Consider the following 22,632-nt stretch of genomic DNA (forward strand, 5'->3'; position numbering starts at 1 on the left):
AGGGGATCCCTTTTGTGCCCTTAGACTGCTGTGGCCTCTGCAAAGTGATGTGCAGAGCTGCCAGTTGAAACTCACGGTGTGCAAGCCCACGCACTCCCTGCTGCCTTGGGGATATTAGCTGAAACCAGGTTAGAGATTGATGTGACTGCTCTTGATTGAGGGTGGCTAGCAGGAATCAGCTAGGTCCTAGGAACCTGCAGTAAATTCCAGCAGATGGGAAATGCTCCTCTGTGACAGATGCAAGACCTTAGAAGCAAGGAAACTTCAAAAATGATTACCCTGAGATGTGATCTGTGCCAGGCACACACAGAGTGACTGGAAAGAGTCTTGCATCAGTGCCCTCAATGCCATGTATCATGGGGCTCCTTAGCCCCATGGGATGGACACAGTGGGTTGGGAGAAGTGAAGAGGGAGTGGGGTAGCAGGCTTGCAGCTAGGGAGGGAGTTAGGCTGCTGCACAGCTCTTCTCCCCTCCTACCACCTGCAGCAAGCAATGCATGGGGTAATGGAGGTGGCAGAGCTCTGCCTCCCTCTTTTTCTATGCCCCTCTCGAATAAGTCCACCTTGTCGTATTAATGCAAGTCTCTAATTTGCAAACGCAGGAGAAATTTCTCATGGGGGAAATTACTTACTCTGGTTTAAGAAAGCAAAAAGAAAGAATTTCTTAAGAAAGAAATATAGCGATGGGTTTAAAGAGACAGCCCTGACCCAGGCAGAGCTGGAATAGAGAACTGAGATATTCACATCAAACCTGACCAGGATCTGCTGGGGCTGATCTACAGTATATTATAGGCTTGGAATGAGTGTTTGGCATGTTTGTTTGTAGGTTTTGCTTCTTTTCAATATTTATGTCCTGAAATGAAAGGTATGATATTTTCGGGAAGCTGGCAAGCCACTGATTGTCACTGTCCTGAAGTGGGGATAGAGCTGTAAGCCCTGAGCTGAGGCTGGTGGTACTCAGAATAATCAGAGGCAAGTGCAGTGGGGATGCTGTTATAAAACTATGGCCATGTCCAAAAATTATAGTAGACAAAGGTGTTAGTATTAAGTGAACTATCTGGCAAAGGTTGGGATGGAGGGGTTAGTTACCTCCATGTGTCAAAGCAGCCAACCCTGACTGCCCGAGGAGGAGTATCAATATGTTGAAGGGAGTGCAAATGGTTGCAAGACCCGAGGAGTTGGCAGTGCCACCTGTAGTAAGCAGGGGATGGAAGAAATGCACCCCTCTGCCCTCCTCCATGTAGCTGTCTCAGTCCTTTGCTCCCTGCCAGTGGAGTAAATCATGGATGTCCTGACAAATACAGCAGAGACCATGGGGCTGTCAGACTGGGCTGCCCAAGACAGAACTTGGCTTGTTTGATAAACTTGCCACTTGTTGTGGTTTGACCCTATCTGGCAACTAAAGGCCACACAGTTGCTTGCTCACTCCCAGCCCCTCAGTAGGATGGGGAGAGAATTGGAAAAAAAAGTGAAATTTATGCATTGAGGTAAAAGCTTTTTAATAGGACAGAAAAGGAAGGGGGAAAAATAATGATAAAGTAATTAGAAAGACAAAACAAGTGATGCACAATGCAATTGCATCACTCACTGACTGATGGCAAGCCAGTACCCAAGCAGTGGCCCCCAGAGAGCTTTCCTCATAGTTTATATGCTGAGTTTATATGATGTCATAAGGTATGGAATATCCTTTTGGACATTTAGGGTCAGCTGTCCTGGCTTCTTGTGCCCCACCAACTTCCTTACTGGTGGGGTGGGCTGAGATGCTGAAAAGTCCTTGACTCTGTATACACACTGCTTAGCAACACCTAAAACATCAGTGTGTTAACAATATTATTTTCATCCCAACTCCAAAGCACAGCACTGTACCAGCAACTAGGAAGAAAATTATCTCTATCCCAGCTGAAACAAGAACACACTTCTGCATCAAATCAATTCCTGGAGAATTTGTTTGTCCTGCCTGCCCCAGGCTTGCGAGGATGTGGGGCTCCCATGGAGACTGAAATGCAGGAGCAACCAGCAGAGCAGAGCTGATGGCTGCTGTGGAGGAGGCACAACAGGGTGTTCATGCCCTGCATATGTTCATATCCCATGCAGGTGTGCAGGATCCAGACAAATACCTGTCCAGCTCAGCATCTCAGCAGCTGGTTGTGTGTGCTTGGGATAAATGTCAGAAAAAGACAAATGAGCAGTGCAGCCTCTCCAAAATATACCCTCATCTCCCATAGATCTGCAGTTCAGGGACCAAAGCTGCTTGTTTAAGACATCAACAGGATTGTCCTCCGTGACTTTGGTCTGCTGCGTTTTGCATCCATGTTGATATTGAGCATCCCCACCACCCCATGGCAAGAAGTCCCACAGCTTAACAAAGCATTGCATGAAGAACTACCATTTCTTGTTTGCTTCAGACCAGCCACTTCCTGCATTCATTTGATGCTCCCCAGCCTATTTCTGGTATAAGAAGAGACAGCAAATATCTCTGCCTTTGGCAAATGCACTGAAATCTGCTTGGCTAAACCCAGACCCTGGCAAGTTTACGGGCATGCTTAGACTACGTTCAGCTTACAGGCCGTAGACTGCCCATCACTTTTAGGATTTTCACATTAGCTGGACTCAGATGTCACCCTACAGCTTATCTTTAGCAAGAGGAAGGAGACATCACTGGATACATCTGCTCTCATGATATGCCAGTCGAGGCACAGGCTGCTCAAGAGATCTTTGCTCTGCAGGCAGAGCTTGAAGCAGGGCAGGGCGAGATCGCAGCTGTGATGAAATCTTGGTATTGCAGCCCCCGTGCTCCTGAAGGCTCCCTGTCTGACTGGCACCTGGTGAGCAGATAGGATCCCTGCCTGGCTATGCCACTCATAGAGCTTGAATACCTCATCTCAGACAGAGTATGAAGCAGAGATTAGCCCATTCTCATTGGCATCTGCATCAGGGGAGAGATAAGGCAGTCAGCTGATGGGAGTCAGCCACTTTCTGTAGGGCTGCGGGTGGTTGGGAAGCATCCTTGTCCTGCTCACTGAGCAGCAGCAGCAGCAGCTCATCTCTCCCAGGGTCTCCTGTCCTTTCAGCATTAGCCCTGCACATAAAGGGAGGCTGCTTTGCACACCAGCAGGAGCAAGCCTGCGCTTTGAGCAGCACAATTGCCCCTTTCACTGCTCTCAGCTGCCTTGCTCCACTCTGCACTCCCATGCCTGGGGACTCACTCAGTCTTGGGAGCCCAGGGATGGGGAGCCCTTGGCCAGGAGATCTGCTCCCCTGGTTATTTGAAAAGAGTGCTCAGCTCCTTTCAAATAGGCAGTTCTTTCTACCAAGAGCTCCAGCACTGAAATGATGACACAGCTATTGTAGCAGCTTGGGGAGAAATCTTGGCCCCATGCAAGGACATGGTTTTCAGGTGGGTCATTACCTGTCCTCACCTGCACATCCCTGTGCTGGCACCCAGAGGAGCTACAGCTGCTCAGCAGCCCTGTCAAGCCTGATGCTTTGACCTGACTATCCCCTTATCTGTTTGGGTGCCAAGATCTGGCGCTCCTTTTTGGGTCCAGTGCACTTGGATCACCATCCCCTATCCCTTCACTCTTCAGGGACAGGGAATGGTGATCCAAGTCCTCTCCTTGGCCAGTCTGTGAGGTGACAGCTCAGCTGAGAAGCATTGATGCTCAGGAAAACAGGCCAGTCATCCTTTCTTTCCTTTTCTCTGCCATGTATTTCAGGGCCTCCAGTCATTAATTCTCTCCAGTCACTCATCTCCCTCCAACATGTTTTAGGGGTTTGCCTGTCTTCTGGATAGTCCTTCAGAATACCCTTGCTTCAGAGAGGTGCACTGGGGAGTGAGGGAGGCAGGGGAGCACTTGGTACCAGCATCAGTCAGGCTGCAGGGCAGGCAGGTCTTGGCAGAGAAAAGTGGTAGAATATATATACATATTTTATATCTATATAGCTATATCTATAATTTTTTTAAAGAATACTTTAGGATCTCTAAATACTATTCGAAAATCTGCTTTGTCAAAGGCTAGCCCTACTTCCCAGAGTCTGCTCCTTTCAGTTCTTTGTGCTTCTGAGCAATCTGCTCCTACACATGTTAAGAAGCACTTAGCAAGTGACTAAAAGCCTCAGAAAAGGAATAACCTAAGGATTTAATAAACTGCAAACAAAATTATATAAAAAATTTCCCAGGCAGTTGAGTTTTCAGTGATTAAGAAAATACAATTTCCTGTAATTAAATCTTAACAAGAAATGTTATTAAAAACACTCTGTCCCGGCTTTTGTAATAATTGCCCATTCCCCCAGAACAGTAAACAGAATTAGAGTCTGCAACACACACTGTAATCCATGTGTCATTTTGATCAAATTTACCTTAATAACTTTATCTGAAGAGAAAAGTTGAATTACAGTATCTGAAATGGAAACCCCTGCATGACAAATGTGAGTTGGGGCTGCTTCTGGGGCTGGAGCAGGGGCCAGCCAGGGTTGGTGATGCTGCCAGGGTGGTCCTGCCCTTGCATAGGCTCCCTCCATAGCTGCTGCAGCACCCTGAACCCCAGGGATAAATGGGCTTGGTGCTCCTCTCCAGGTCATGGGACATATACCTTCCTCATGGCTCTAACCCTCAGCACCTCCATCCCAAACTTCCTTGGTGTCCCAGAACCCCGCAGTGGAGTCTCAAACCTCCCTCTTGGGAAGGTCTGCTCTGAAAGGTGATTTGTTCCCATCTGTGGTTTCAGCTCCTTCCCACAATGTGTCTTGTGCCTGGTGATGCCCTCCTGGTGCTTCCTTTCACACACGACGCCACTGCCATCTGCATTTTAGAGCTGATGTGGGGCTTTGTGCTAACTTGTCCCTGTCCCCTTCTTCCTGGGTCTGACTACCAGGGGGTCTGGCTGTGCAGCTGCTGCAGCCTTGCCCATGCTTCTTGATTCCCCTTCCCTCTCTTTGCCTATGGCATGCCTGCTGGACCATTTCTGCCCTCTTACAGCACTAGCTCCCTTCTTCCAGCCCTCAGCTATTCTCCTGCTTTCCGTCTCCCCAGGACTCTCCCAGCACTGTCTGGCCCTGGCTGCAGGCAGAAGAGAGGTTTTTATCCCTGCCTAGTGGCTCTCTCTAGCATGGCTGACAAGGCATCATGCATTTCCCCTATGATCCCCTCCCAGACACCAGGGCTGGGAATGAAAGTCGAGCAGAGTACAGTGTGAGGAGTGCTGGCACATCCTTCCGGGGCAGCAGAGACTAACCAGGGGCTGTGTCAGCTGGCTGACAATTTCCAGCCTAACCTGAAATCAGTCTGACAGCAGCTGGGCAACCCACTCACCTGGGGGGTAATTTTTAAAGCCGGTAATTGGCTGTCATTGCTGTTGTGTCAGGCTATGCCACTCGCCCTCCAGCGAAGCCTGGGAAATAGATGAGGAACCTGCCTGCACAGAGGCAAAGGTTTCTCATGTGTGCCAGGTGGCCCCAGGTAGAGATGGGGAAGTGGCTGCATGTGCTGGGCAGGACTGTCCTGGATGCTCCAGCTCTGCATCTGGCAGTGGTGGGGAAAAATACAGCCCCTGCTATGATAAAGAGCTGTTTGCAGCCAATATGAAAGGGACCTTGTGAGCAGCTTGCCACAGAGGACTGCTAGCACATTTTTTTAGGAAGGGCAGAAAGAGCTGGAAAGTGATGGTCTAGTACCAAATGGAGGGGTGTGGGCTTGAATTCAGACTGGTCTTGCTTCAGATACTGTTCCTAGCCACAGGAAGAGGCTGGTTTCTCTTGGAAATGTTGTCCAGATGTGCTACAGAGCTGAAGAGTCTCTGCCAGCAGTGGCAGAGCATAGCGCCGTGCAAAACCTGGATCCAATATCTGCAGGGACTTCTAACATTTCAGTAGTTGCTTGCATCACTAGGTGGAGGTGAGTGTAGAAACTGGGAAGGGTTGAGGGGAGCAGAGGTTTTGAAATACTATGCCAATTTTTGTCAAAAGGCAAACACCTGACCATGCTGTACAGTTTTGTTCAGAAGGACATTGCATTTTTCCACCCAGCTTCATTGCCCCTTTGAGATGTACTTTAAGAACCTGCTGTCTTCGTTCTCCTCTAGTGATCCAGCTTCCCAGCTAGATGTACCCCAGCCCTTGTGCCTCATATGAGACCCTGTAAACACATGCAGGCTCTCCTTGTGTACATTGTAGGAGATGTGGGCCAAACCATGCAGGGAGAACTCAGCTTCTTAAGGAGAATCTGAAGCCTGAACTATGAACCCTGCAATGGTCTCTACTTACAAGGAAGCACGGGTTCAAGCCAGAAAGACCAGTTGCGCTCTGTCTCCTGGCCCTGTCAGTAGGTACCTGGCTGTGAGGAGACGACAGATCCTCCCAAAGTGTTGCTGGCCAGCCAGCATGGCAAAAAGGCAGAACATAACTGGTGGAATGCCTCTTTCTGTCTTTTTATCTAGCTACTTACCTACCTAGTTTTCACTCCAACTTTCCTTCTTCTACAGTTAACACCAATCCATCCATCTCTCTCTAACAGAGAAATGCCCCATTACACTGTTTGATGGTAGCATCTCCCTCTCTGATACTGTTTCTGTAGGGGCAATCATTACAGTATCATGGCATTACCTATGTACAAAAGAAAAGGCTCAGAAAAGGCTCTGCACCTGTGAAATATGGTTTTCTAGCTCTGGAAACCTCCAGACAAACATACAGCAGGTGCCGTCTCTCTAAACAAAGGCTTCTTGCAGAAACTAAGTTATTTGCTGTACAGGATCCAGCAGTCCTGCTAGCCTGAAAAGACGCACACTCCCACTGGACTGAGTCCTGCACTATTTCAGGGAGGTGGCAGAGCAGATTCCACAGTCCACATACTCCATCAATGCATTTTGCTGGCCAATTTCTTATCTGTCAGGGTCTAAAATGCCTGCTGCTCTCAGAGTGTTTGAACAAACTGCCAAATCCTCGCTCTGTGTCACACTGCTGGCATCTGTTGCTTGTTCTGGCGATAAACCAGTTTATACTGTCACGATCTAACCCAACGGTTCTCCTGAGTCAGTGCAGGATGGCTCAGAAAGGCAGTTTCCTTTTCACAAGGTTTTTATTAAAAACAACACTGGAGAGTGGAGTTTCTGTGCTGAGATGGTGGAAGCAGCTGGGGGATTGTTTTTTTCCAGCACATCATGCAGCTGGTATTTTATATGCAGCCTTTCTGCAGGGGATGGCCTTGATTCTTCTCTTTCTTCTACAGGTGTAAATGAGGAGTCTTTTTCGTGGAGTTACCCTGCTGTGAAGCAGGTGTAAGCAAGAGGAAAATCAAGCCCATCTGAAAAGAATTGGCGAAGTTAAAGTCTTTGGAAGCATGTTGGAGATTGCTGCTTCAGTAGGTACTTGAGGAATATTCTCTGTCAACCCAGACAGTGGGGCCATTGGCAATAGAAACCGAGTTTAAATAAAAACTTCCTCAGCTATTCAGTGGAAAGCAAGGCTATGGCAGGGCTAGGCTTAAAATACAGGGACAGTCCCTGTGGGAATCCACTTACTTCTCAGGGAAGGGCTCTGTGCAACCAAGCAGCTCTGATGAGAAACCGGGGGATCGTGAGGCTGGTTTGAGCACCAAGTAGCATTTGAAAACAGGCAGCTCTGAACCTTCCAGCATAGGAGAAATTATTTCAAAAGAACCAGTGTCATGAGTGAATCAGACACACTGCTTTGAAACAGAGCTTCTTGTGGGATCTCAGCACCTTAAGTCTGTTGGGAGTTGAGTTGTTTCATGCTTGATATGTCCATAGTAGTCTTTAGCTGTGAGCCCTCAGGGATACAGAGGGATGTGGCAGACTCTTGTCTGGGAGTTGGGCTTGAAGGGACAGGGAGAAGTTTTTTCAGATCAAAGTCAATTTGGAGTTCTCTCCTATATTAGGAGAGAATTGCTTGAATTCCAGCTCAGAGGGATGAGATACTCCTGGTATTTCACCTTGTGCCCTCGTCTTTTGGAAGTCTGGCCTCTTGCCCGCTGGGAGGAGAAGTGATTGGAAGCCTATCTAGCTCCAGCCACTGGAATATGGGGGTTTATCTCTAGCAAAAGAAGGAGAAGACATACAGCTGGGCCACAGGCAGTGTTCCACAAAAGCCCTGGATGGGTTATGAAAGCTGAAAGGTTAACACTGAGACCTCAGGTAGCACTTATGAGGAAGGCAGCTACTATACCTTATGCACACTGTACCTTTGTAGGAGAAGCCTAATGCTTGCCAGCTGCCCTGGGCTACAACCCCCAGCACCCCTGCCATTATTAAACAGGACAGTGACCATCTAAATTCTTGCTCATCTAGAGAACCCACTCTTGCAGACCCAGCGCTGGCAGATGTAGTCAGACCAGACTTGTGCTGATACAAAGCTCTAACATCAGAGATGTTTATCTATCCGGAGACTGTCACACTGATTTTAGCACTGAGGGTGTTTAACACCACTGCTGTGGTCCTGCCCAGCAGTGCACAAGCTTCCTGCCTCAAGTCTTTCCCCTGGCCCTGCAAATAACTGGTGCCCGAGCTCATTTGGCTTATGTCCAAACTTCAGCATGCATTGCTCCTCCTTATTTTAAGCAACAGTCTCCTCTTGCCTCCACCTCCTCTAGGGAGGGAGCAGCATTGCATGACTAAAAGCAGAAGGCTGTAAGGAAAGGTGGCTTTCCTGTAATAGTAGATACAAACAAGAAAACCTACAGATGTAGCGAGTCAATAAATTAACACAATCCCAGTTTGGAGGCAGAAACTGGAATACTTTATTGGACTCACAACTTCATATATGAACGGGTTTAGGGTTTACATATTTAACGGGGGGTTTACATATTCGTTGGGGGGTTGCATATTCATTCTATTACAATTGAGGACTTTACAGAGATGAGGTAAAGGGAAAATCCTAAATTACAAACTTTTGGGTCTTAGAACTTACATCCTAGGGGAAACCCCACTTTATCTGGGCGGATTTCACAGTGGGGAACGGGTAACACACAAAGGGAGAGAAAACACAAAAGGTTTTCTGCACAGGTTTGATGAGATCAGGGCATGGTTTCTCCAGGCTTAGGCAGGACATTCCAAACCCATGACATCAACAGATCCTTGTCTGGACTCTAGATGGAGGTTTTTCCCAGTCTCTGTCAGCCCAAGGCATTTGTTTAAACTTAGCAGTTTTTCTTTATCTCATATCCAAAATTTGTGTGCTTGGCTCAGTTTCATTAAGATTTTGAGCTTTTGGCTGATGACAGGTGTTGAGTTAAATCACCCAGGCCATGTTTTATAGTCATTAAAAAAAGCCCCAAAGATAAAAAAGTGAGAGATCGTAAGCCATTTTCAGGATTTCCTCTCCCTTTGTGTCACTGCAAAATTTTAATTATCTTTCTCTGCACTTTGCACTGATCTTTGGATGTTAAGACTGAGACCTTAAGCTAGGGATCATGCTCTAATTTGGCATCACTGTTGCATAGTAATATAGCTCCCTTGGCACTTTTTGCAAACACTGAATTCTTCTAAATGCTGCACTGGCTGTCGAAGCTCTCTGCTTCGGCTGTGGCTCTTTTGAACACCATCCCTGGATCCCTCCCTGCCCTAGGAGACCATGTAATCAAAGTGACATTCTTCAAAGTCAACCTGCCCTGCAGATGTACGCATGCAATTAGTAACCTTCTTACTCACCTGCATTTTTGGTATCAACCCTTCCTTCCCTTTGAAAACACCTCAGGATTGATCCCTCTCTGATCTTTATCATCTGTCAGTGGCCCAGAGATCCATAAAGTCAGAAGGAATGTGAAAATAATCTGTCTTTCTCTAAGTGGACTCAATGCAGTGAAGATCTGTGGGGCTTTGAAGATGGGGAATTTCTCACCAGAGGATGTTAAGCTGCTGAAGTGTATATGGGTCCAAAAGACACTGGACCCAGAGGCAGCTCCCAATGAGTACCTGTGCTCCTCCTTGGCCCTAACACCCCTTCTTTATGGCAGATGGTTGAGCTGGGCTGATGTCCACCTTGCACACAGAACTGCTGCATGCACCCATGTCCTGTGTCTCCATCCATCTGAGGGGCCAGTATATTGCTGTAGAAGGGTGAGGAGAGCAGGGAGGTACATGAATATTTAAACTTGATGCAGGTCAATGTTACAGTTCTTGCTTTCTGGAAGCCACAGACAGACTTTAAAGCACAAATGTGCCTGTCTGCTTCTATTAATTTGAATTTTGCCTGGTTGTTTTTTGAAGGCTTTGAAAGGGCTGTAAGTTTGTACTGTGTTATGCATGTTCAATAATGCATTTCCTGCTCACAATGTTTAAATGGTTATCTTCATTGTTATTTATTAAAACATCTCCAAGAATGTCTGGACATTCATGGCTCTGCATCTCAAATGATTCATTAAAACATCCACTTTCCCTGTCAGAAACTCCACTCTTGTATTATGTTCTGATCTCCACCACTGAGTGGGTGAGAGGCCTATGTCAGGTGGGGTAAAATCTTTATCCCACTGCACATACACAGAACAGAGGTGTCTGCACAGTGTCTTGCAGATGGAGATGAGCATAGACTTTCAGCTCTCCTCTCTTGGTTACAGTGAGTCAACCCTCCCCTACTGTTAACCCATGCTAGCAGGGGGTGCTGAGCTGCATCTGTCTCGCCCCTCTCTCCTCAGAGTGGCTTAGGAATTTAAGTGTCACACCTTGATAAACTGGCTACCTGGCTTCTGGATCAGAGCTGGCTGGTGCTGGGATCAGAAGACAGGTAGGCAAAGCTGGCTGACACAGTTTGCACTGATACCTGCAATAATCATGGAAAGCTCATGTGACTGCAAAGATAGGATTTGCAAGCCCAGGGAAAGCACATATTGTCTTCAGTCAGCAGTTCCTTCTGTTTGGCGCTTGTGAGATTGCATCTGGAGCACTGGGTCTGGTTTGGGGCTCCCTGGGAAGACATAGCAACAGTCTGGAAAGAGCCAAGAAGAGGGACACTGAGATGCTGGGGGCTGGAGCACCTGGCATGTGAGAAAGAGTCTGGAGATTTGGGGAGCTCTTTATTGTCTTCAGCTGTCAAAAGAGCTGTCGCAAATAGGATGGAGCCAAGTTGTTCTCAGAGATGCATAGCAAAGGACGAGGGACACAAACAGACAGCTTCCATGGAAATTTTGATCAGACATAAATGGAAACATAAATCTTCCCTGTGAAAGTGGTCATGCACTGGAAGAGGTGCCTGGAGAGTATGGGATGTCTGTCCTGGAGATACTCCCAGAAGGCTGGACTGGGTGACTTCAGAGGTCTCCACCCTGCATTCTTACCTGGTTACAGCTGTCTTGACTCTGCCACTTATTGGTGGCAACATTTCACGACCAGCTCTTCTCATAGCAGTCCTCTCTTGATCTCCAGACAGAGCTTGCTTCTCAAGGTATACCTTTTGCCTCCTGCTACCCTTACACAAAACACAAGCAGTCAAGAAAGACATTTCTTCCTTCCTAGTGCCCAGACTTGCTGGTAGGCTTCCCTGCCAAAGTTTTGGTTTCCCAGGTGCAGATTTCACCTTGCCCTGTTGCAGGTAAGTGGACTCAATGAAGTGAAGATCTGTGGGGCTTTGAAGATGGGGAATTTCTCACCAGAGGATGTTAAGCTGCTGAAGTGTATATGGGTCCAAAAGACACTGGACCCAGAGGCAGCTCCCAATGAGTACCTGTGCTCCTCCTTGGCCCTAACACCCCTTTATGGCAGATGGTTGAGCTGGGCTGATGTCCACCTTGCACACAGAACTGCTGCATGCACCCATGTCCTGTGTCTCCATCCATCTGAAGGGCCAGATGTCCCAGAGTGTCCGAGAAGGACTCCCTCACCACAGCCAGGTGTCCCAGAAGGAGCTTTGCAGGTCTGGGAATCAGATCACAGAGTTTCCAAAAATCTCTGGAGGAACAATAACACCACCAAATTTTGGCTTGTTCCCTGTAGCCTCCAAGAGCAAGCAGCATCAAATAAAGCTAGTGGGAGCTGGGCTTGAAAGAAGCAAAGAGAAGCATCTCTTCCCAAAAGAGATAATTACTGCCTGAGTCTTTGCTGCAGGATGTTATGCTAAAGTTTCCATTAAGTCCAAAAGAGGAAAACCCAGAACTCGTTACTGAGCATAATTAAACTGTCTCTGTTTTAGCAAGCCTCTGTGTTGAACCTGTTCACTTCTGTTGAAGGAAAGGGATTAAGAGCAAGTTTTGTATATGCTTGACCTAGTCTGCCCTGGTCCCTGACAGGACGCTGGGATCCCATGGGATACTGTACAGATGTTCTTATGAAGGGGACGACATTTTCCTCACCACAAACCTCACTCCATTGCAAAATGGCAAATAAAAACCTGCTGTCTTTTGTCAAGCAATTAGCTAAGATAATGAGAAGCCTGGGCTTCTGTGTTTCTTGGGAGAGTGTGCCACTTGCACCTGCAGCTGTGCAGTTCCTGGCTCTTAACCTGGTCAGCTGAGATTTTTGAGGGACATGACATTTGACTAGAGCTGTGCAAATAAGCACTGCTTTAGTTTGCTATGGGAAAAACAGCAACAACAAAAAAAAAACCACCACAAAACAAGCCCACAACTGGGGGTCATTGGGAAATTCATTATTTTTCAGTTTCCTGCTGTAATGAAAAGCAGAAAAATCATCTTGTGTTGAGTAAATTACTCAGTTTGAAAGCAAATGTTCTGCTAAGGGATCTTAAAAAAAGGTCTAATAGCCTATTAGAAATCTGTAAAAATAAATGGCTATTTCAAGAAGCTAAACCAGCTAATTCAGAAAATGTTGAATTGGAGCCTTTGAACTTGTCAGTTTTCTTCTCCTCAGTTGAAATAATTCGCTGATTTTTGCAGTGATGTGTGACCTAGCTTGGTCAACCCAAAGAAGAATCTTTCAGTGGGAAAGTGTGACCCTGAAAATTGGCTCCTTCTCCTGCTCAGGACCACCCCTAAATATACTCCTGCTTCTGCCATGCTGATTTTCAATTGCTGCAGCTGCACTGGTGTCCTTGCCACTAATTGTCTCTCTGGCACATCCCTGAGACACCTCTTCCCTGGTGAAAGTCTTCTAATAAATAAGCTGCTGCAGGGTTGTCTACCTCATTTCAGCCTTTTCCTCCTCAAGGGTCTTTATAATTTTTTTCTGAAGTGACCGGGTGGCTTTAGATATGCTTTCAGCTGAACAGTACACAACACTTGTCATGGTCACTGCTTTTCTATCTGGCATGGGAAGTGCAAAAAAAGCAAGAGCAGCAAGGGTTGCAAAAGCTTTTTGGAGACCTGTGTTGTTTAGGAGGAATGATGGTGTGTACTTCATCTGGCTGGAGGTCCTAGGATCCTGTGGTGCTTATGCAGACCTCCAGGATAGCTCCACACAGATGGGTTCAGCTGCTTTAAGAGAGGACAGTGTGGATGCTGAGCAGTGCTGGGTGGATATGGAGCAGTGGGGTGCTGTGGATTTGGAGGTTCACTCAGCAGCGGAACATTTCAAGCACAGGTGAGAGTCCTGGGTACATCCTTGCCATTGTGGTAGCTCAAGGCTTAACTCTGCATGCCAACCCAAACTCCTTGGTTGCACCTTATCCTTGAAGCCTGCCCACAGACAGTGTGGACACAGCCAGCTGCAGCCCATGATGACGTGAGGGGGGCCCCATTTGGCGGGTGTGGGGAGGTGACCCAGGGCAGAATGAGACTTTGCATGCTCTGCTGCAGATGGATTATATGTCCTTGGGAAAGTGATTTCCTCAGAGTCTCTTGTTTCCCTGGGGGCTGTGAGGCTGGATTTGTTAGTGTCCACAAGGAGCACAGCGGTGGGATTGGAGAAGGCTCTTAGGAGGGCATGGTAGTGATTGGTCACTTGTAAATGCCCCATGTTCACAAGGATCCACGTGCTCACTAAACCACATTCCAGGCAAGCATTCCCTTCTCACAGTTGCTCTTCTTCTCAGCCCTGTTTTACTTCCCAGAACTGAATGCAAAATTAACACATTTATCATGCATAGTCTGAAAAAGAGAGAGAGACCAATTTAGAACAGGTTGTATTTGCAAACATTTGAGCCCAAAATAACGCAAACAAGGAGTTGCATGACAATTCCATGGTTGCTTTTCTTCTGAAGCCGTTCACTGGAACATGCCCCTTGCCTTGCTTTTAACCATCCTCTGCCAGGTGATGCAACACATTTCCACACTCAAATCTCCAGCTAATCCGGCAAAAGCTTTTTAGGGGGCAACAAATCATATCTCAGCCAATGACCCATGGCCACCACTTGCCTGCTGCAGGCTGCTTCCCAGGGTGGTTTTCTCTGCACGGTGTGGCCGGGGTGTCCTTGTTTCTCTGATCCTCAGGAGAAGACAATTTCATACACAGTGGACTCCCACTTCTGAACAGCTGGAAGAAGCTAAGGGTGGCTGCATTTCCAGGCTGGAAAACACACTTTCTCTTCTGTAGTAAAAGGCAGAACCTTATTTTACCTACATTTCCCATGAACAACCAGAAAATGTGATGGCCCTGGAGGCAAATGCCCCACCTCTGAAGACATACAGTGCAAGAGGAACAAACTCTTCTTCCAATATGGCACTGCCAGTGCATCTAGCCATACCCGCCAGAGGTCCTGGTGGAGATGAGGAGCAACCTAAGCTGCCATGGCACTCAGAGCTCCCAGCTGATGCTCTCAAGGGGGTCTGCTTCCCAACATATGTTGTGTTGGGGTTTGTTTTGCCATGGTGTGGGTCTGCCCTGTGGAGCTGAGGCTGATATGTGCAGTGGAAGAGACTCTCTGTATGGAGATCTTGGAGGTTCTGTATGAGGAAAGGCAATGCCTTAGGAGAGGCAGGTTTGTGAGGTGACTTGGACGGTCTGTTAGACCCCATTCCCAGCTGTCACTGACCCACACAGAGACCTGACACTGGAAGTGTCACTCTCAGGGGGTTATTTGTACAGACAGGAGTAGATGGAAGTGCAGAGACACATGGGAAGACCTGTTTATTTTTAACCTATGCCAAACCTTCAAAGTGAACTCCCTTCAGGATGCTTCTTTCTCAGTTTTCCCTTCATCCCACCCTCCCTCTTGTCACTGTTACAGGCTCACAAGGGTGATGGATGAAAGGCCTTAAAAGCAGCTGGTTTCACACTTCATCACTGTCACATAACTTGCTCTCCTCTTTGTCTGAAACTGCTCCTGCTGCCAGAAATGCCCTTGGCATCCCAAGGTGCATTCTTCCCTCACCAGCGCCCAGCAAGGGATGGCCTGCTGGAGTCACATGTCTCAGTAGTTTTGCAGCACCCCTGGACATCTTGAGAGGAAGGATTCATCACAACCTTCTGCTTCTGATGGCTGGAAGCAACAGCATTGGCTTTCACCATGGGAAGAAGGGATGATCTGAGCATGGCAGGGATGTCCGTGCAGAGGTGACAGAATGGCTCTCATGAGAGAGGGGAGGCAGCCGTGATGGGAAACCCTGGTGGCCAAGGGATGTGTGGGAGTGCCTTTGGGGCTCTGTGCTGGTGCAGCTCAGTCTCCTGCTACCTGTATGCTGGGTATCTGTGCTCTGCTTGCAGGGAGGGGTGGCAGCTGTTCTTCGGGGGCAGCGGGCAGGAAGGCAACTTCTTTGAGGGTTGGCACTGGGTGTCTGGGGTCCCTGGTGGCACCAAGGAGGGTTTCTGTCATGGGCAGAAACACCTTTGATGTGAGGGGGAGAGGAAAGCAAGTTCCTACAAGGACTGCAGTACTTGCACCCCCAATGCCCATGGATAACCACATCACATCTCCCTGTCACCTCTGTGTGCCTGGGCATGGCCAGATCTTACCCTACATTCCCCCAGGCTGGCAAGCTCATACCTCTCAGACAAGCCCTGATCCTCAGAATGGATCTGGGCAGGGACTAGTTAGAAAATATTTCTACTGTTGCATCTCAAGTTTCCTCTGTTTGCAGAACAAACAGATGAAAAGCTGGGTTGCAACCCCCCTTGCAGGCAGCTGTGATTGAATGCCTAAGAAGGGGAGGGGAGGGAGAGGAGGAGCAGAAAAGAAATGATTGAATAAAAAAACCCCTAAAGTAAAATAAGAATCAGTGTGAAGCAAGAGAAGATATTGTAAATCAAATCCTGCAAAAGGAGGCAGAGTGCAAACGCTTTAGCCAGGTCTAAGCCACCACCAGTTATTTATTCAGATATTATTGGTGAGGAGAGACACTCACATCTGATATATATCTCCCAGTCCTGGAGAAATATGAAAAGGCAGCTGGCTCTGCTCCTATCAGAACCACTCCAGATGTTTTCAGCTGGTGTCAGACGTGCTGCTTGGCATGACAAAGCAAAGGGGGAAAAAAGCAGAGAGAAAGAAGGGAAAAGAAATGTCATCATCTTTTTTTTTTTTTTTTAAACACAAAAGGAAAAAGAAATCATGGCTTCCCATATTAAATGTTTCCCCTGGCAGCTCGTGGTATAGTTGTCATTAATAGCTGAAACAGCAAGGGAGATAGCAGAGCACAAGGCTCCTATTTACCATTGTTAATCAAGCACTAATTGGTAGTTTAGACATTCTAAAATTATTGTGGGGAACATATCAAAAGTGTCAAGAGCCCAAGATCCATTCTCAGGAGTGTCTCCCAAAACTGATTTCCATGTCTGAGTCATTTAGATGCTTTTGAAAATTTTTACCTGAACAGTCACAGCTGAGACTGGAGCATAAATTTTGGTGCCGGGAGCTGCAGCACGGAGCAGTGGCTGTGCCCCAAAGATTTTGATGAACGTGTAGGTGTAGGAGGAGGCTTTCTCACCATGTTTGATATCTGAGGGATTAAGTTATGCAGGGATTAAGGGTTACACCTATATTGCTTTATTAGGTGGCTCTGGAAACAACCCGGGCTTCTGTGCATCTCCAAGCTAGCTGTGAGCATGCTGCCCCACCAGCCCTTGCAGTGAGCCTCTCCTGTGGTGCTTCCTGATGCCTGCTGGCACCTCCAGCCTCCTGCTGGGCTTCAGACACTCATTTTGTGCTCTGGTGATTAACCATCTCTGCTGTGAGCCCATGGGAACTTGCAGTTGATGAACAGGGAAGGTGTTGAGTGAGGTAGTGCCTTACCTGTGGAGATTTGCTTGTCTGTGGGAAAGGAGGCTGGGAGCTGTTGCAAGACGGTGCTTTCTGCCTTTGTCATGAGAAAGAAGGAGTAAACTGCGAATGGAGCATCGAAGATAAACACAAGCACTATTGAGGAGAGGGAAACAAGGAGCTGGGATGCAGCCGGAGACAGTTACCATAGTTACTCCCCATTCCTGCAAGGAGGGAGGCTCAGGCAGCTGCCTACTGCTTTGGCACACAGAGCAGAGGTATGTTCCAGAGCCCAAGGGTGCTTCTGGCAGTGGGAGTCAGCTGGGGGGGGACATCAGTCTGCTTGTCCTGGGCTTAACCCCTTACTTGTTCTGACCTGGCAAGGAAAATTTCCCTGCTACCCTAAAGCTAGCAGCTTGAGGGTGGTGGGGTGCAGTCAGGCATGCAGGACCAGGGCAGGGGTTTGCTAAAGCATAAGCAAAGCTGCAAGAGTGCAAAGAGCATCCAGAGGTTGGTTGCAGACTTAGCTGGGCTGTTTATGGTGTAGATATGGGCCTGGGAGGCTGAGGGGAAAAGAGGGCCCTGGTTTGGGATCAGGTCAGGATTTGCAAGATAATAGACATGTCCTAGTCCAGTTGGGGAATTGAGCTTAGATCTCTTTAGGCCCACTGGAAGAGATGCATGGAGGATGACTATGTAGATTGATGATTGAGATGCATGGAGATGATTATGCAGCCCCAATTCAGGCTATGCTTTGGAAAATCAGTGGAATGACACAGAGCACACTTTACCTGCAATTAGTATGAGCCTGAGCCCCTAAAAAGCCAGTTAGAAACTTGAACCATGCTGGATGGCTATAGAGAAAGAGCAGTAATTTTTCCCCATCAAGAAATAGCCTTCAGATCACATCAGCTGATGTGCAGTGACACCTCCTTGGCCCCTGGCTGGCTTTTCCTCTTAGAAAGAGTAAGCAGAGAGACATGTATGTGGAAGCTAGTGATAAGCAGCCACAAGGCCCTGGAAGGTTCCTGTTCAGCTCCAGTCTACCGATGGCCATCCACAGCGAGTTGGCTTGGGACTTGTCTCCTGATGAGCAGCCCCGGCATCAGCCAGACCCACTTGTACTGGCTATCAGCAGTACCACTGCTGCTTCCCTTGGGTGCAGGGCTCACCTCAGAGTGGGATGTGTGGAGTGCCTTGGTGCAACAGGGCTGTGTTGAGCTCAAAGCCAGAAAGTCTGCATGTACAGAGATCCAATGCAGAGGTGGCAAGAGAAGTTGTCAGCTGGGGATGGTGCCAGGCTGACCTGTCCTTTGGGAAGAGGTCAGCATGTCACACAGGCTCCCAAGGCTCAGCACCTTCTGGAGGATGTAGCTGAGAGCTGGGTATCGGCTGGCTGGGACCGTAACCATGGCAGCAGCAGCTTCTGCATAGCAACATGGCTTGGGGACACAAAAAAAAAAAAAGGAAAAAAGGGAAATAAAAGGAAAAAAAAAGAGAAAGAAAAAAAAAGAAAACCAATTACATTCTAATAATTACATAAGCTTGATGGCAGATCAGGTTTGCTGAATGCCTTTCACCTAGGCAGGGCCCACCCCTGGGCACCAGGTGAAGATGTGATTTCTAGAGGAAGCCAAGCATGTGCTCTGGGAAATCACGTTGAGAGTGTTCGGCTGGAGCTGGGGAAGGGGCTCCGCCTGCTTCTGTGCTCCTGAAAGCTCTTGTTACACTAACAGGGAGCATGGGGGGGGAGAGCCATGGGTGCTGGCACCCTTGCTGTGCACTTAATAAAGTGCCTGAAACTCCTGTACGTATTTTTATTAAAAAAGTGTCAGTGCCTCAGCAGAAGGTGGGAGGGAATGACTAAATTGCTGTTAAGTGACATGTTCAGACATGAAATCAAGTGGAGCACTACATTTTTAAATTAGTTTTTGACAGTCCTTTCCCCAGCATCTCATCAGGCTGCAGCTCCTGGGAAGATGTGTCCTCTCCCTCTCCTGTCCCCATGGCAGCCCCCTCGGCTGGTATCTGCAGTGCCAGTTTCTCCTGTTGTGGAGATGGGATGACCACACTGCCTGATAGACCTTATGCTCCTGGAGGCTTAAGGTACCTGGTGAGAGGCGGGAAATGCCCATTGGGTACATCAACATGTGTGGAGGTTCCTCTGGGCTTCACTTGCTCATGTGGGTTCACGGGCTGCTGTGTGAGTGGCCTTCACACCATCATGCAGCTCATGCCAGGGTGATGGGCTCTCTCTGGGACTGTCTCTCCTGGGGGCTCTCTCTGGTGACCATGACAGACTCCTGCTTGACCTGAGTGAGTGGCTCAGTTATGATCCCAAGTTTCATGGCTCTCCAGTATGTGGCTGTTCCCACTGCCAAGTTCAACTCTTGGTCCATGCTTACAGTCCAGACTCACCCAGCTGCCCATCCCCTGTCCCATTCACATTTAGCTATGTCCCTGCTCTCCTGTACGGCAGCAGAGGCTCCGATGAGGGATAAGGTGTTGCTGGGTGGGGATATAGGTGTGTGAGGCTCTCAGTGGTGCTGTAAGTAGAGTGAACTGTATGTGTGGAGAGGCAGACTTGTTCATGTTGCTCAGCACTGCAGGACATGCAGAGGAGTGAGGGATTCAGCCCAAAATCCGTGATCTCAGTTTGCTTCAGCTTGTCTGGGATTTTCATGTGGGGGGTTTAGTGTGCAAAAAATGGCTTTGCAAGTCAAGAGTCAGGGTTAGGAGCCTAGATAGCTAAAGACTATCCTAGAGAAGACAGCAATGATAGAACAAGGAAGGGTGAAGGAAAGTTCAGAGAGAAGCTGTGAACCTGTGCAAAGCACTGGATGTCTTCAGGGTAACTCTGTGCCTCCCTTCCCAGCCCGGATGCTGCAGGGACTCTGCCGATGTCTGTGAAGAGCAGGAGCTGTGAGCTCGGGCTGTGTCACTCTAACGTATGCATGCAAGGTAATGTGCTGGTGGATACCAAGGAACAGCTGATGCAAATTCAGGGATATGCGTGTACATGCCCAGCTAGGAGCCAACAGGCACATCCCTGGCTCTGGTATATCAGCATATGCATGGCTACAGTACCTCTTCTGCAGTGAGACAATGAGGCAAGGGGCCCAAGCAAGCTTTGTGGCACACACACCTTCACCCTTCAAGACAGACCAAGCAGTCTTTGAGCTTAAACTTCCTGAAAACATCATAAGATTTTCTCAGAGCTCTTGGGCTGCATTTCTCGGTGCAGAGAGCTCATATATAAAACTTAAAAAACCCATCTGCAGTGCCTCCCTTGAAAGCTTCTTGGGTCAGAGATGTGAAGACAGTCCAGGAAGGGAAGGGAGGGGGCAGGCTGTCATCTCCGATGAGGAGAGTGCTGTGAAGAAAGGAAGAGTTTCCTGTCTGATGCCCACTTGTTTCTCCATCGCTTCTGTTATGGACTATTAAAAATTAACTGAATCATGTTCATCATTAACATGCGTGGTCTTTGTTCTCCAGGCTCCTAGTACCCATTTGTAGGGCTTTTGTTATGTATTTTTCAGCACTTTGTCTCTTTAATTGCTCGCTTCTCTCTGATGTGCTGGGCTGTGGTTTGCAAGTCAGTTGGAGGGAACAGAGGGGCATTTTTGTTGCTCCAGACTGGATGTCAGTTGAAGGAAAGGCTCAGCAAGTCCCAGCCATAGCAGTTAAAGCAACCCCTTCAGTCTCTGGTGCCTGTGCACCAGATGTTCCTTGCCTACTGGTGGGCAGACAGCTCTGGAGTCTTTAATCCATTGTGGAGGAGAGGGAGGGAGGCTTTCCTGAAGCTTAGGTTGCCTTTGCTCCTTTTCACCTCTTTCCTCCCACACACAGTCCTGCTGCTTTTCTCACTCTCTGCTCTCAAATGATGTAGCTGTTTTTGGCACCCCAAAGTGCAGTGTGGGTCTCACTGCAGTGCTGTGGTGCTGGATGCCCTGGGCTCCACTGCTGGCTGCACTGCACAGGCTTGCATGGCTGTGGGGACACCTCCAGCCACGACCAGGCTGGAGATATCCCCACAGCCCTTTCCTGATATTAGTCCCTTCTTCTGAACCTAAGTGCTGCCTTCACTTGAATTTAGTTGGTCCAGGAGGGCCTCCTAACAGTTTGTATAGTCTGATTCCCTATAAGAAATGGATGCAGCGTAGTAATCCTGGCAGCTGGGCTGGGACTGAGCAAATGCAGGAGGTGTGAGCAGCTGCCCCACTCTTGAGGCTGTGGTGTAGGCATCATTGTTGCTAAAGGGAGGTGACCATGCAAGACCATGGTGATCACAGCTCCTGAGATGTCTCCTCCTGCTGAATGCGCTGGGGAGATGGAGTGAAACTAGAGAGGGGCCTCAGTAGGAGGTACATAGGCTGCTTCTGCTGCCAGGAGAGATTTCCCTTTTGCCAACCATGGAGGAAGACAGGGAAAGAGATTGTAGAATAGGGTACTATCACTGAGTCTCCTGGGGCAGCCCATCACTTAGAGCTACGAGTCATCCTGGCAGTCAGCTGGAGAGCAGGAAGAGGTGGGTCAGCTGTTACAGTGCTCATGCGGAGTGAGTCAGACCTCTGCCCACAGCTCCCCAGTGGGATGCTGAGCAGACCTGACAGGCAAAAGTGAAACATCTGCTTCAAACCGTTGTTCTTTTCAAGCTTGGCAAGTCACAAGGCAAGAGCTCACCTCTTGAAACAAAAGTGCCGAGGGAGAGGTACCAGGAGTTGGGGTCTTTGGTTTGGGAGCAGGGGGCTGTTTGGCACTGAATCCTCCCTTTTAGCAACTTGGGCAGGGAAGAAAGACTTAGTTTCCCTTTGTGTATGGACAATTAGAACTAAGATTGGGACTCACCTCTTTGATCAACAAAAAAAGCCTAGACAGCGCATTTCTGGACTTAATTCAAGGCTCGCTGACTGCAGTTTGACAAACTATGCTGTTAGGAAGGGCAAAGATAATCATAAGTTTCTAGTGCTCTGAACCTCTGTGAAATATCCTGATGGAAGAGGATCTTTGGTCTCAACTACCTTAGTTAGGGTCCTAATGTTTCTTATCAGAAAGGTTGTAGATCCTCAAAGCACTGATGCCCTGAGAGCACATCAGTCTTTGGGAAGGACTCAAGTTCCTCTGAAGATGACGTAAATCTTTTCCTTGATTTCATCAGTCTGTGAATCAGGGCTGGACTCATTGCATTTTCTGCATGGTGAAGTGAAGTGCCACTGTGATTAAAACAGTCAGCTGCAGAGGTGATGGCAGGAAGTTTTAGAAAGGGAAAGGCTGGTGTCAGCATTTCCTCTAAGAGCTCTAATGCCCAACATGTTGAAATTTAATAATTAAGGAGGTGCTTTCACTTTTTTCTTTTTTTCTTCCTTTCTTTCTTTTTTTTTTAATAGTCTAACAGCATGAACTAAGCCATTCAATAATTAATTGACAAAGTCGAACTGCACATGCCAGCACCGAAGCTGAGGGTGTGGGCTCAGCCTTTGCAGACAAATGAAGTGAGAAGTAATTGCTTGATGAAGAAAAGGAAGATATTAACATAAGATTTGTCAGGTCCCTCATAGGAATTCATCATAGTGGGTCTGAGGCTTCAAATGGGATTTGTGC

This window comes from Lepidothrix coronata, unplaced genomic scaffold (genome assembly GCF_001604755.1).
Source record: "Lepidothrix coronata isolate B3197 unplaced genomic scaffold, Lepidothrix_coronata-1.0 Scaffold16, whole genome shotgun sequence".
NCBI classification, from domain to species: Eukaryota; Metazoa; Chordata; class Aves; order Passeriformes; family Pipridae; genus Lepidothrix; species Lepidothrix coronata.